This window comes from Rhyacophila brunnea, unplaced genomic scaffold (assembly GCF_057557595.1).
Source record: "Rhyacophila brunnea isolate RB1 unplaced genomic scaffold, BYU_Rbru_1.0 scaffold_3, whole genome shotgun sequence".
Classification (NCBI taxonomy): Eukaryota; Metazoa; Arthropoda; class Insecta; order Trichoptera; family Rhyacophilidae; genus Rhyacophila; species Rhyacophila brunnea.
In genome coordinates this window covers 15,462,864-15,479,623 of record NW_028232965.1, presented here as the reverse complement: position 1 = coordinate 15,479,623, position 16,760 = coordinate 15,462,864, and the positions used below count along the sequence as shown (strand labels likewise).

Genomic DNA, 16,760 nt, shown 5'->3' with positions numbered 1-16,760 from the left:
AAAATCAGGCATAATTCTAACTTCTTTGTGGTTTATGTGCATGTTCTATAAATCAGATCACTTTAATTTTTTTTCTAGTATAGATATTTATATATAGACACATAATCCGTCGTTAACTCTAAATACCTAAATTATCGCCTTACCAACTTTTGGCAGCAACCCCACGTAAAAATTTATAATATGTTATAGGTACTAATATGAATATTCATTGATTATTGACTGAAAACCTTGAGGTTTATAAAACTGTAAAAATGACTTGATAATTTTATCATTAAATACCACTTTCGCGTAAGCCTGCGTAACATTGAATTAAGTAAAATATTCGACGTCAAATCATCCAAAAAGATTTCGACGTCACGTCAGAAACACTGAAATTCTATAAATGTTTAAATTGACAAAACTTCGGCCTTGCATTTTTTGCGGGCAACAGACTGGAAAGTTTTCGTTTGCGTTCGAGAGCAAGCGACGCGAATGAAAAAAAACAACACAGCCCGTGTTTTCGTGTTTTTTTCGGGCAAGAAAATTGCGATTTGTACGAGATTGAGGATTTAGGCAAGTACGTAGTATCAAATATGGATATTACTTCGCCTAGCACAAACAAGGTGGTCGGCCTACTACTGTATCTAATCTAAGGGACTTGACGTTTTCAGTTTTCACAGACTGGTAGTAGACGTCTGTCCGCGAGAACGGAAGGACGTATCGTTTATACCCGTGTCAATTGAGCGGAGCTTACGTAAATTACGTAGAAGAGTTTTCACGTCATTGCCCAAGCTGCTAAGTGACAGCGTCAATTTAGTTCACGAGGTTATGTTTTTTTTGTTAGACTGTTGAAAATATTGTGTCAGAAAAACGCTGGATTTGCTTGAAGGAGTTATGAAACTATGCAAGTATTCTCAATTATTTATTGGTTTAAATATTTTTGTGTTGTTTTGTTTACACTTTCTGTTGTTTCAAATAACATTATAACGCAGTTATATTTCAGTTAATAATATTGAAATTATTTATATTCAACATATTATGATAAAGCTTACCCTAATTAAATATGCATTATGAAACTCTCATTAATAATTTTCTTGTTTTAATTTTTTTTGTATTCGATTGTTTTGTTTACATTTTTCATAATTTAACATAAAATACTAATACAGTTATATTTAACTTATTATTAATAAAATTATTTATTCAGGATGCATAATAATACAATTGACAAATCAAGAAGAGTAGGCAAATGTGTAATTGAGCGCAGACAACAATTTTGGTTATATCCGAATCGTAGGCTTTACCCTTTCTTTATTGACTTCTATTTAAACATGTATAAAAAGAATAAAATACAAACCTTAGTAATTGCAATGGCAGTAATGTTGTAGTATTTAATATTCTTAAACAAATACTTGAAGCAGGATTATTAAACATTATTTGCTGGAAAACATAGTAGGTACAAGTAGTAATTAATACTAGTAAACATATTATTATACATTATTATTTTGTAATGTTATGGCGATTAGTAATTTTCTTCAATATGACAGCATTACTTATTCGTTACATTATGGGTCCTTTAATAAATAAGACTTTATTATCAACATTTACCATCTGATTACCGCTGATTGTATTGTGTCGAAACATTTTTTGCAACTCACCTCAAAAATATGGATTAACGTATTTTATAATACAATATTATATTATACATGTTTCCTTTCTCGTTTTTCTTTACACACTAGTTAATATTTTCAGACAATGTCAAATCAATTCAAACATTTATACTCGTGTTGCTAACAAGACAAGCGAGTAGATACCTTTTGTCTTTGTTATTGGATTTGATCAGACAATATTAATTCAATTTAGCTCCTTGAATATTTATATTGAAAGAAGGTGTATTTCATTAATTTATTTTAATAAATAACACTAGTAATATATAAATACAGTAAAATATACATGAAAGCGGAATTGGTTTTCTATAATTTATATATATTAATAAACGTAATGAGACCTCATTATTATGATACTATACGTGAATATTCAAACATCATATTATAATTATTATTTTCCCAATAAAACCACAGTATTAGGAAAATTAGTGGATGGTTTAAATTTTGATTTTCATTTGAATTATTTGAAAAATATATATTAGATAAAAAATTATCTATTACAACAGTTTTCGACGATAACCTAACGATTTTAACATGTACCTAAAATAAACATATATATATTAAAAAAAATATATTTTAAATATTATGTATATTTTAAATGTATTCCCTTACATACATATCGTACATATCATATTTTTTCATTGAGCATAGAGACCATTGTATTCTTAGACGATATCTGAACACGATTTTTCGATAATTGATTATTTGCAATTAGACTTTCCACTTTTTAAACGGTAATGGCAGTTTTGCCACCAAGCTCTATTAATTTACCATCATGTTTAAATTTATTTATTGTAGTATAATTATAACATATTGTGGACATTACAAATTATAAGTTTAAAACGTTCACAACATGACATGAGAACATAATACAAAAGCAGTGAAAATGCAATTATACATATTATATAGAAGTTCAAAGAAGTACACCAAGTTTTCTAAAGAGGTCCTATTTTAAGAATTTTTAAAATAGCATCCACCTAACTCACCCTCACGCAAGTGGAATATATCAACACCCGAAGAAATTTGGTTGAACATAGTTATCGCTCTCCCAATCGGCATTACCCTCGTGTCCTGGTTTCGACGAGGGACAATTATTTAGCGGTTAGTGAACTTGAAGCGTTATACGGTGATAGAAAAGACCTCAGCTAGACTCGACCAAGCTGATACTAGCAATCAAAATAGTAACAATCAGAACTTAGAAAATTATTCCTTGGATACTCCCACCGTAATTTTAAAGGCGTTTCCTGTTAGTTACACCACGGTATACGCCCACACGTTGGGTTAAACGTGGAAGATGATAGAGAAAAGCATGTGGTTGTAATCTATTTGTTCAACCCATTTAATCCATGCCTGGATTCAAATCCACTTTAAGAATAATATGTAAATTTGAACCGGACACCGATTCGGAACCCACAACATACGGATTCAGAGGCGGGAAAATTATATATTACTATCGGCGTACAGCATAGATATGTAAAAAATATATTTAGTCATTCTAAATAATAATTATTACTTAAAAGTTTGTTTTATTGATATGCCATTATTTATTATTTGGTACTTACTTTCTATAGCTACTTACATGCATATATAAATTTTAAGTCAATTAGTTAGTTGATCTAGTTTTCGTGATTTTTATTTTAATTAATTTATATTTATGTTGTATATAAAAGAGGCTAACTATGTTAAAATAATGAGAATTATTAATTCTCTTATTTGCATAATTGCCGTGCTATATAGAACCCGCTTCCAAAATACCTGTAATGAAATGTGTTTCTTTTGTATGTATGTGCGTGTACAGGTATTTTTAATTCGACCGCAGTGCTAGAATTTGATTATAGCGTGTGGGTAACCATGGTAACCATGCTACACAACAAACCTTCTAAGTATATTATAATATCTTAAAAGGCGATCTCACTAGTTCAAAGTATACAACTAGAACGAAATTCACTCACTGTTTTAATTTTCGTTAGTACGTCATCTTTGTGTACAATTTAATATAATATTATGCATTCTATTAAAATATGATATAATAGCTAATTGAAGACTTCTCAGTTTAATGTAGAGCCCCGCTCGCGATATACGTATCGTAAAATGTCAGCTTATGAAGTCAAAGGTCGAGGATTCAAATCTGGTAAATTCATTTATTTATTATTTGTTGTTTTTCAATATGTGTTTGGACACAAAGCATGGATCTAATATTTTGAGCAAGTGACTATAATCCATTTCTGTTAAGAAATGTCGTCGTGAGGCCACTGTAGTGTAGTGCCAACTATTTTTCTTAAATATATTACCTATAAAGTGATCATCATCATCAGCAGCCATACTACTGAATGATGGTACCATTGTTTATAGCTGATCGTCCGTCTCTGAAGCCGTACGTGCATGTTCAATTACGTGTTTGGCAAAAACTTCAAGTTGTGTTTTCAGTTTATGTATGTATGGGAAAATGGATGGGAAAAAAAACTTAGTAAAGCCCCATCATTATTTTATGTATACTCATTTGAACACTACAATAGACCATGAGGCCCAATGAGAGTAATGTAATTAGTAATATAAATCATGAGCACATAGACTTTGAGAAAATCACATAAATATATAGTGACCTCACCGAGAATTGAACCTGGAGCCCCTGGATGAAAGTCTAGCACCTTACGCACTGGACTACGAGGGCCGCTTATGCTAAATCTTAACTTACAGCTTTTTTCTAAATTTTACTATTAATTACTAAGCTCATTGACAGCTATTTGCGCTTACGATTGGTGAACGTGGGGCTTAAATTCATCTAGATGGGTTTAAGTGTTCCATGTTAATTATTTATTATAACATATAGTTATATATTATTATATATATATGTATAAATTAATATTTTCTCTTTTGAGCTAGAGTCTAACTAATTTCTCAATCTTTCTTCTCTTAATTTATATTTTTTGAGTTGATGGAATATATTAGTAAAATTGTGTTAACCTACCTTCATACTATAGGTCTCCATTTCATTTCTTTAGAGCTTTGGACCATGTTTGATCCTAATAAGATTGTATGGGCCTCCATGGAGTGGAGGTTTGTATTAACATATTTTTTTTATCTTTGCCTTAAAATGGATATCATGATCTACTTTTTTTTTTTTTAATAATATTATAAATGATAGTTAGTTACAATGACATTATTAATGGACAACGCACTCAATATAGTAGCTAGCAATTAAATTCACGCTCAGCGACATTCGCACATGTATAGGTAGACGTCACGCAATTTCCATTATGCGATATCACGCATCGGGAATTTATAGCAATATCACCTTTATTGTAATGGCGTTAGAATAGTGTTTCTAGTAGCAATGTTCATTTGAGCGAACCCATTCGAACCAAACCGTTCGGCAGACCCGACAAAAAAGTGAGTGTCATTTTTATTCCCAGATGATTCGTCCATATTAATGTCAGTTATAACTTAAATACAATTATTCATAATGCATGTAAATTAATCACAATGAGAACCTTTATTAATTACAATATAAAACATTATTAAAAAAAACTGTTATGGTTTAGAAATAATTGTCTTTGGTATAGTGTCTAGATTCTTGAAGAGAGAAATTCATTATACAATACCTATATCTCGTGCTTGATCAGAAGTACATACAACCTAAACATAAATATATGAAGAAGGATAAATTATTATAAAACGTTAAGTACTAACAAAATAATTACAAGATAAAAAGAACTTTTTATATACAATGTTTTTAAATTTTCTGTTGAATCATATCATAAAATTGACTTGACTAGCTTAAACGATCAAAAAAAAATATACTTGATAGAAATAATACTGAAATGTCATATTGACTTCCATAGTAACGCACGTATATATTAATAATTTTGTTGCTAGGACCCCAGACCCCCTAGCAACCAATAATGGTGTCGAAATAACTATTCATAAAAATCAGAATTAACTGAAAATTAATTCAATTCTACTTAAAGATGGCTAAAAGCTTCAAATATCTAGCTAGTCGGGAAGTTAGTTAAAAATCGATTGCAAGATTTGTACCGGACAAAAAACTACCTGAAAAATAAGAATACGAGCTAAGAAAAATGTTGTAATATAACTTCACTTCCCTCTTATACTTTAAAATAAATAAAAGACTAATATATTATATTACCCTGACTTTTGTGCCACCTGTAGAAGTCTACCTATTTTTGATATCGTGCTACATATTATTATGCTTGAACCGTAATAAGAGTGAAAATAGTTCGATACTATTTTCAGTTTTTTTTTTAAATATCATTTCATTTTACATTGCAGCATTTTAATATGCAATATAACTATTCGTTCATTACAACCATTTATTACAAAATTTCATTCCATTTGCCGTCAGCTAACCCTATCTTTTTTCGATATTTGACTTTCTTTCAGCAGCATTCGAAATCATATACCTAGCTATCTATACTTTTAATCATATCTTATCTTGGGAATGACGTCATCTCTCACAATATTTAAACTCTAAAAAAGAAAGAATGTACCTATAGACAACAGAACAATAATTACCGGTAAACCTGCATAACTTGAAAATACCTTAGATATATACCTACTAGAAAATAGTTACAAGATAAAAAGAACTTTTTATATACAACTTTTTTATATTTTCTGTTCAATTATTATGCTCAAACTTGTACTTGATATGAAGTAAATAAAAACAAACAAATATAGAATACTGAAATGTCATTTTGATTTCCATAGTAACGCACGTATATATTAATAATTTAGTTGCTAGGACCACCCACTTAGCAACCAATGATAGTGGATTGGATTACGGATTTCTTTCGAAATAACTTTTCATACAAAACATAATTAACTGAAAATGAATTCAATTCTCCTTAAAGATGGCTAAAAGTATTACAAGAATGCATTGGCACCGTGTTCTGATGTATTCTAAAAGTTTCGTGTCTAGCTAGTCGGGAAGTTAGTTAAAAATCGATTGCAAGATTTGTACTGGATAAACAAGCACCGGACAAATAAGAATACGAGCTAATAAAAACGTTGTAAAATACGACGCCCGACGGGATTTGAACCCGTATATCTACTAATATCGCGGCAATGTGCTTTAACCACTCAAGCTACGGGCCTCATACTTAATTACGATAATTTAAACTAGTAGGTACTACATGAAATGCTTATAAAATTGCATTATCGACGTATTCGGTTTTTGTGTATTAAATCAAGGAATTATTAATTACCTTAATTACCACCAATCGACGCCCGGCTCTCGCCAAATATTTAGTTATAACGTCTACTTGAACTTGCTAACAATTTTTAATAAACCATTTATTTTATTCAACGAATAATTCACAAGATTTGAGAATATACCTACTAGAAAAAATCGCATTTGAAAAAAATACGACCATATACGAATATATATCTGAAAACCATGTGAAACATAGACCCTAAGTAAAAGAGAGATCCAGAAACTTAGAGTAGCACAACTTGGTATGGAGAGGTGCATGCTGGGCATAACGCGAAAGGACAAAAAGAGGAATGAGTGGATAAGCAAGCAGACAAGGGTTTGCAATGTAATAGAGTTTATTAAAAGCCTTAAATGGAGATGGGCTGGACACATAGCTCGAAGAAGAGACAATCGTTGGACAAATCTAGTCATCCAGTGGTATCCAAGAAGTACAAAACGTCCGCAAGGTAGACCTAGAGGCCGCTGCATCGATGAAATGATAAAGTTCTGTGGAAGTACGTGGCAACGCAATGCACAGGACCGAGAGAAGTCGAAGCAGCTTGAAGAGGCATTAATCCAGCAGTGGATAGATTCAGGCTGATGATATCTGAGGTGTTTTCAAATTATGTATGTTCAATATGTAGAATGTTACATTCTCAAATTTTGTGAATTATTCGTTGAATAAAAGACAGGGTTAATTACCTTTAACATTGAAAGGGTAAAAATTATAATGTATTTTCGAATAATTATTTCTTAAAATATGCGATACATACGTTATTAAAGTAAACAGTCACATTAAATATTTAATATTTATGATCACGTATAAATTAAATATAGTTCTTTGTATGAAATTTGTATTTTTAATGTTTGTTGAAGCGATTAATCATCATATTAAAATTCTTGCATATTAAGTCACGCTAAAGTTGGAGCATATTTTCATAAATTTATCACTCCAAGTATCAACCGAATGACATTAAATTAGTACGCATATTAAAATAAATATTTTTCACGTGAACGCGTCACTTAGTAAATTAATTATTTCACCTGCCAGGTGTTTTCTAAAGGCGAATAATTTTGCGGCTCCGTGAGTCACAGGCTGTTTTTATTCAAAGAACTAGACTTGCATGCTACGGTGGCTAAAGCATGCTTTTTCCGCAGCAACAAATAGGCAAACATCGCGCCTGACATGTACAACTAATTGCGACAGGCTTTTCAATATGGAAGTATGTTTTCTTTATAAATACTCATATAACAATGAGAATATCTCCAGATGCTTTTAGTAATATGCAATGTTTGATAATAGCGTCTGACTAAACACCAAACATTTTTGATGTTACATTCATCTTTAAAATGAAGAATATAGAAACTTATGTCTTATGTAAGTATGTTTGTTTAAAATTTAATAAAAAAAACTATACTAATTACTTTATCAATAAAATAATACTAAATAGACAAAATTCAGACTAAACTTGGCAGTCATAAGTTTTTGTTTTTATTGAATACTACAATTTACAGATGGTGATGGTTAGTTTTTAATAATCAATTAAATCCTGCATAAACCAAACGATAATAGTTTTGGTATGCTATTTTACAATCTGACAAAATAGTGTAGACTTTTCCATTCATACTTATTTCTTTTCGTTGAATATTATTAAGAATACATACTATTATATATTATTATGATATTGGGTGGTTTTTTAACATTAATTAAGCCCTGCCCTAACCAAACCATAATATATAAAATATAATATTCTATCTATAAAATATTTAAAATTACATATGATTTAATGGGATAATATTGGATGTATAGATAGACGAGTATTTTTTTTACTATTATCTATTATGGCTTAGTTTTTGCAGGGTTTAATACCATCTGTAAATTGCAGTATTATTTCAATGAAAACGTATAACCTGATGTAGTGTGCACTATTTATATAGGATCTTAACAGCTTACCTCCACTCTTCGCCACTGGGTCCAGGTAACGATACCTATAACTGAGCATACTGGGTAAGGTAACATGACCTGGTACTTGCGACTTGCCTTCATGGAATTCGGCTAGCTACTTTTCAGCAAGTATAAGTTTTCTTAAAACCTTACAATTAATTTTGACATAGAAAAACATTACAATATTATAATACTTAGCTAACTCGTGGATATGAATGATACTGACAGAAACTGGCTCCGATTTAAGCCTCAATTATAATTATATCTAATTAAAGTTTGATACATTATGAATATTAAGGTAACAGTTTATTTGTTTCTGATATCTATTTATATTTTCGGATGATACATATTTACGGCGTGCACGTAATTCTATTCGGTGAAACTATTAACATGTTTCGCCCCAAAATGAAAGCAAACCATTTCCCTTATCCATTTCCTGCTGAATGTTCTGTGATTACGAGATCACCCATCCGGTGTGCGGTTAATGACCCCCTCTATGAAATATTAAAATAAGGAAGTGGCCCTTTCACACATCCTTGGCACGGGCTTTCTCGTGCTACGGATTGCTACTTTGATACTCTAAGCACCCCCAGTTAACACTTACAATGGCCACTGCATCAATTCAATGATGGCAAAATAACACAAAATCAAAAACAAGAGAGTATTTTCTTGGCAAAAATCCAGTTTTCAATAATCAAATTTTAGTAATATTAAATTCCACAAATTCAGTTTTCTTCTATATTGAAAATTTATATATTGAGTTGCCTCACATAATCCAAAAATTGAGTTTTGAGATAATCGCAAAAAACCACCAGCGCACTGGTTTTTGTAATTAGAAGATAAGTATTGAACTTCCTTATATATTGTGAGTGAATCAATTTACATTATTTAAAATATATCTATATATATATATATAATACTTCTAAGGCTGCAGACACACAGCACACTATGAACAATAGAGCTTTCTGTTTGGTTAGGTTAGATTATTATTCATTAAAAAATGTGAGTTATGACATTAACAGTCAACTTTGCCAACAATTTTCACATGGTTTACAGTGACTTTTGATAGAAAATTTTTATTCTTTATTTTATATAGATTTATGCCTTTAAAATCACTTGGTATATTTAACTCAAAAATTGCAATATGTAAGTTATGACTCTAGGTGTCTCATAAATAGTCGGTCGTATCACAGTTCACCGTAAGATTTTGTATCGGAAACCGATGGCTGTATAGCATTTAGATTTAATTCATGTATGAATAAATAAATAAATAAATAAAAACTACCGGTATACAAGGGAATGACAGTAGAAAATAGGCAGGTAAGTAAATTAACGATACAAATTTATCATATATATATATCCGGTAGGTGCTAGTAAGTATCAAGGTGTATGTATCAAATTAATGTCATTGTCGAATCTCATAAAATTGGAACATTACCGCCTGCAATGCTCCATAAACAACGTATATTTGATCTCAATGATATATGGCCATATCTTTCCGGAAAGATAGTTGACGGTGAACTGTACTACGTCAAAATATCATTTGTACAATTTACAATATAACAGTAAAACTAAAAAATGGTTGGTTCATATACATTACATACGAGTCACACATACCAGAATAACTGACCTCTTATTAACCAGAAGCCAAATATAGGGCAAGACGACTTCGTACAAAATTAATTGACAATGTAGAGGATCACTTTAATATTCTATGAGTCTAAAATTGGAAGATGTCTTTCCATAAATCTGCATGAAAGCAAATATTCGAGTAGGTCAAATATTTACGTAGACAAAAATTGTTGATACAATTGGTACTATTTTCATTTGTGATGTCATTCTAACGGATTGTTTAACTTTCATCAAAGCTGTTTCATATACATCACTTATATACATATATGCTGCGAAGAAATTTTCAATGTCAAAAATTTGTGGGCGAAGAGCTTTTTGACACTTCATTCTTAACACAGTACTGTAATTTCCATGCGTTAAGTTTAAAGCAGTCAGATAATAGATATTTTTTTTTATTTCCCATCAATAACTAAATATTACTAATAAGTAAGGATTGCGATACCGAATAAAAATACCAATACCGGTATTCGTAAAATAAAAAAAATAAAAAAACAGAAGTATCTACTTTCCAATATACATAGGTATATATGAATATCTTTGAAATATTAATATTTTATAGCATGTGCTATTGCTGGTCACCAAGGACGATGAAGGGTCACGGAGGTAAACCAAACATCGCGTAACTCTAAAAAGAAATACAGCCCTATTAAGCTTATGTTAATTAATAAATTTTGGGTACTGTTCGGTTATACGGAATACAGCGGAAAATACATTTTGAAAATAGCCGATAAACTGGATTATTTATTAGGTTAACCTAACCAAACCTAACCTTACCTAACCCTACCTAACCTAAACCTAAACTAACCCAAACTAACAAATAATCCAGTATATCGGGTATTTTCAAAATCCGTTTTCCGCTGTATTCCGTATAACCGAACAGTACCAAATTTTGTGTAGCTGCAGAATAATAAGCGATCGAATATCTATTGTTTATAAAAATATCAAATTACTTTGCAGTAATATATTCCCAGCGAATCCATTTCCAGTAAACAATTCAGCTAGACCAGCAAGTCGATTGGCGAAATTAGAGACAGTGTATTATTACATCATATCACAGAACATTATACCATTACGGTGTATTAGCTGAATAATCATTTTTCATAGTATTTTCTTACAACTGTAATAACAAATAATATTTCATTTCGCTACTCAATTTAAAACGCTGACTCTATATTTAGTTTAATATGATTATGTAACAGAATTTAATGTTAATGTACTACCTTTTATTGTATAAATAACGAAGAACAATTTATCTCAATGTCACTCGAATCAGAGTACTTATCTAGTAACTATCATGTATAATATACTATTATACCGATACGCTGCTAATAAATCTCACCCTGCTACATCGTAGACTTCGTCATTATCATCATCCTCAACCTACACATCGAACACCACACTAGAGTGACCCAACATTTGTTTGCACTTCGGTATCGAAAAATACTGGGATACCGGTTATGAAATATCAGTATTTCAATCCCTACTAACAAGATAAAATCTACGTAGGTATAACCATACATTAAATTGCGATATTTCGATATCGTAGAGTCCTAATTAAAAATCGGCTTTTAAGCTTGGAATACCCTTATTCGGTAGAGATTAAGTCTACTCGTCTGTTGATAATAATTTTCATTACGTAATGAACCAAATATTAAATTATTATTTAAAATAGAATAATCTTCATGTAAAAACGACGTTATACTTTGTGAACAAACTAATGATAAAAATGACCTTCAAAAGATAATGTTATGACATTTAAATGCAAATTCTAAATTAACAAAAAATCTTGTAACAGGTATTACTTTAGTTAAACTCGCGAATAAATACTGAAATAATGTTAAATTCTTGGAAAGAGTTACTTTTCCCTCAAATTATAAAATGAAGGGCTGTTTGGATAACTTAATATTTCGCTTCAAAGAGCTGAACCCTTCTTATACTTTATGAAAAGATTTTGGAGCATTAAATGTGATATAAGTTGACCTCAATATTTCGGGAAATGAAATATTGATTTTAATAGTGTATTTATAGCTTAGCGACAAGCGTCGTGATCATTTACGTGTTAAATCCCCACCGGACAATAGAGCAAGTCTAACAATAACGGTTAATGCCTTAAAAAGCTGAATTTTTATCGCCGGCATTGTTTCTGCGAAGCGCTTTCTGCAGATTTTGTAGACATTTGGGTCGTAATGGTGACTTTAAGTTAATAACGTAAAATTTAAAAGGCATATTAATGCGGGCACCTGTGCTCCGTTTAATGACCAAACCGGTTACAATGGTGCACAATAGTATCACGAAAGAGATGTGGTGTTCTTAGAGAAAATCATCACAAGTATCCACTTTTAATGACAATGATAATAATGCTATAAAATATTGTTTAACGTGGTGTGTAAATTTTATCGCTCAGAAACTCACGTATTACACGTTATCTACACATTAAATTATAATGTATGCATTAATACCAATTTTATTATGTATATTATATAAATGTTATTTTATTAAAAAAAAACTACTATACATTGAAGAATCTTGTATGCACTATGTTGCCCGTCTTTTATATCTATATCATTAAGACTTTCTTTATTTTTTACAAATTCAAATCCCAGTAGCTTACTTTAACCCTTTGATTTCACCCTAATAATAAGATAATAGTTGAAGTATGTTTTGTCTTATTTTAATAAATATTCTTTGTATAATGTTTGAGACTTTCTCGGTTGTTTTTAACATAATAGATTCTTGGGTTTCCACCGCGCTGGGTTTCTTTTTGGCATTCTTAGAGCTACATTTGCATTCATACACCTACAGTACACTTCATCATAACAAATATTGGTACTGTTCGGTTATCAGGAATACAGTTGAAAACACATTTTGAAAATACCCGATATACTGGATTATTTCTTAGTTTGGGTTAGCTTAGAATAGGTAAGGTTAGGTTAGGTTTGGTTAGGTTAACCTAACAAATAATCCAGTTTATCGGCTATTTTCAAAATGTGTTCATGTGTTCATAATCCAGTATATCAGGTATTTTCAAAATGTTTTTTCCGCTGTATTCCTGATAACCGAACAGTACCCAAATATATCTTGATAATGGCTTCTACAACGAGCCCGAAATGTCGAAGAAAGTAGGAAGAAGTACACGCGGTGCAAACCCAAGAATTTATTACATTAATATTTTTTGTGTTTTATTTTAGAAAAATACCTACATTATACATAGGAGTATAAAATTAATAATGAATATACGAGTGATATAAAAAATCCAACATGAATTTCGTGACATTTTATTTCCGTTTCTATAAATCATTGAACTGAGTATGGCATAGCTTATAAATTATTTTTATTACTGCAAGATCGACATGCAGTAGCATAGTATGAAATAATTATCTACAATGAGGTATTTACCTTATATTCCTTGCAAGTAAAGAAACATTATTGCCATTTTTATCGGACAGTTCTACGTTTTACCTTAAATAGAAAGAATGTACATAATAATATGTATACAAATATACGTTAACCACTGTCGTTGTTTCATAATATATACATAAGTATTTCAAATAAATATATCATTTCATCAATGCCATTTTCACTCACAGTAAGTAAACTGAAAGATTTATAGTCTTCATGTTTGAAAAATTGCATCAAAAATTGCTTCGCTGAAATTGAACATTTTATGTAAGTGCTTGTAAGTAGATTTCAAATAAGAAGCACTGTTAGCCGCAGACTGCATTGAATTATTCAGTCATATTGCCAGCTGCTATTCTGAAATTTGCGTTCCACTGCAATACAATGTTTTCCTGATTTGCTTTGTGCGCGGTTTTCCTCTATAAAGGTCTTAAAAATTGTGACGCGGAGAGATTTATATAAGCGCTGAATTCATATTGAGTGGATAGTCATAACCCACTTTTGTATATTATATGAGTCGCCTGGAGTCATAATTTACATTTTGCAATTTTGTCATTTTTGAGTTAAATATACTAAGTGATTCTAAAGGCATTCATCTATATAAAGAAAAATAGCTTGCTATCTAAAGTTCCTTTAAACCATGTGAAAATCGTTGACAAACTTGACTATTTTTCAATTAATAATGTGAGTTCTCTCATCAAAGCCTTTCTAACTAATCAGGGACCTCTATTTCTCAGTGTATTGTGTATCTGAAGCCTTAGAAGTATTATATATATATATATATTTATAAAGTGTAAATCGACAAGGGAGTTCAATACTTTTCTTCTTATTACAAAAAACGGTACTCTGATGGTTTTTTGCGATTATCTCAAAACTTTAAATTAAATTTTTAGAATATGTGAGTTATGACTCTAATATATTTTAGTTATTTTTTATATACGAGTATTCTATGATTTTTCAGCAATAAATTAAGAAGAAAGTTTCAAGACTGAGTACCTAGACCAGTGTTGCGGACTATTTTTCGACCAAGGGCCACATTATCAATAGAAAATATCTAAAGTGCCATTCCACTAAACACGACGTCCGGTCTGAATGGCTCAATAAGTTTGGACGAGGACGACATGTCGCAGTGATCTAAAAACCCATCCTCGAGATTAAATACAGAACGTCTCACTTTTTGGAATGTAACAATGTTTCGTCTAAAGTATACTATTAACTCGGCCCGTTAGAGTCAAAGAAACCTATCTTAATTTTTAACAATTTTGAGTACTGGACTGGACATTAAATGACTTGTTATGTTAAATGACAAAGAAACTTATCAAAAAATTCAATGGTTAAAAGACATATCTCCTGCAAAAACTTTCTTGTTAATGTCTGTGGAATGTAAATTTACTTGTGTTTGGGTCTCCTGTAAAGTAGAGAAAAATTAAATACGTTTTTTTTTACTCTAAGGGGCCGAACTGTAACCCATAAAACAATAAATATTTTTGTTTTTGTCAGCCAGAATAACTTATGAACGATGGAAATCTCTTTGATGATATTTTGGTAAAATTCATAGCACTCAATGAGAATGCCATCAGAAATAATCCGAGGACCAAAAGTGGCTCTTGAAGTATTGCATCTGTATGACTGATGCAGGCGGTATGATAATTCTCTATGATTCTAATTAATTCCTAAGGTGTAGCATAACGTGATACTACTACGCAGCAAAAATTCCTGCTTCTTTCCAGTTATCTTGCGTCTTTGCATATCCCTTATGCCGTAGATCCATCGTCCAAATAGTATGAATACCGAGCACACACGACGCAGGGATTCGGTACAAGTTTATGGTAGTGAGTCACGGTGTCTTAAAAATAGGCAATCCTATGCAAAGCTTCGACAAGATCTTTCATATCACAACTAAGATTAAGATGCGATATTGGATCTGACTCAATCACGTAGGTACTGCAAAAATATTGCCTGCTTTTCTTTAAGACATGGTCATTAGCCATTAACCAAACCGTGCGGTCTAACCGCTGCAACCAAACGTAAATTGTCGATAAAAATAAATCTACATATTATATAATGAATTTAACCAGCGGAAATCGAAAATGCTCTAAGAAGCTCCAAAACTTAGTATCTATACAGCTTTATAATATGTATATGAGAAAAATATAACCTAACAATAATTGTACCTACATATTAAAATATAATATTCCATAGTTATATCAATTACCTATTTAGAATTCTTACGTTATGAGAAATTAGTTGTGATGATTTTTTATAGTTATTATTTATTATATACAAAGCGTATCTGTCTGAGTTTATACGTTTTTATGACATTTAATATTGTGGAAATACACATTTCTTTTCCAAAATATTAAAACCAAAAAAACACTAATGTTATAACAAGCTCCAGTATATAATCCCCTTTAATAAAAATTAGCATTTATACGAAATTATGTACTATTAAAATGCCATTTTCAATTAAAATCCCATTAAATGAAAATTTTATAAATAGGTAATTCTCAAAATAACATTTAACACTCAGTAATTATCATCGTATGTTGTGATATGAACCTTGGCATTTAAACCGAGCTTTTAAAAAGAATTGCGCTGTAGAGAAGTTGTTAAAGCTAAAATTGCTTCAATCGATCCACAAGCTTTTGTTTGAAGCACGCTGATGAAATGTGCTTTATTCTGGAATTGCTGTAGATTTTGAAAATTTCACTAAGTAAAAATCTTACGGAATATGAATAAAATGGATAATTTCAATGAAATATTCCAATAGAGCCATGGTATTTTTATTAAATAAATTCATCCACAAAAAATTATGTGAAGGTAAATGTATACTCATGTGCACTCCAAAGCGGAGCGTAATTTCCAGTGGATGGGGGTGTTATTATGGATTATTTACGAATAATTTTTAACCATTCACTAAGCCCATTAGGTCCAT

The 16,760-nt window shown here is 30.8% G+C and overlaps 1 protein-coding gene across 4 annotated transcripts in view; it reads left to right on the top strand.

Moving 5' to 3' along the window:
• The first annotated feature begins 665 nt into the window (after window positions 1-665).
• The window catches only part of LOC147067947 (Ig-like and fibronectin type-III domain-containing protein 2), a 277,069-nt gene continuing 260,974 nt past the window's right edge, over window positions 666-16,760 (top strand). For all 4 annotated transcript variants that reach the window (XM_085952846.1, XM_085952843.1, XM_085952845.1 and 1 more), the window contains exon 1: window positions 666-883. The gene's annotated coding sequence lies outside the window, so the exon portion shown is untranslated. The remainder of the gene's footprint in view (window positions 884-16,760) is intronic.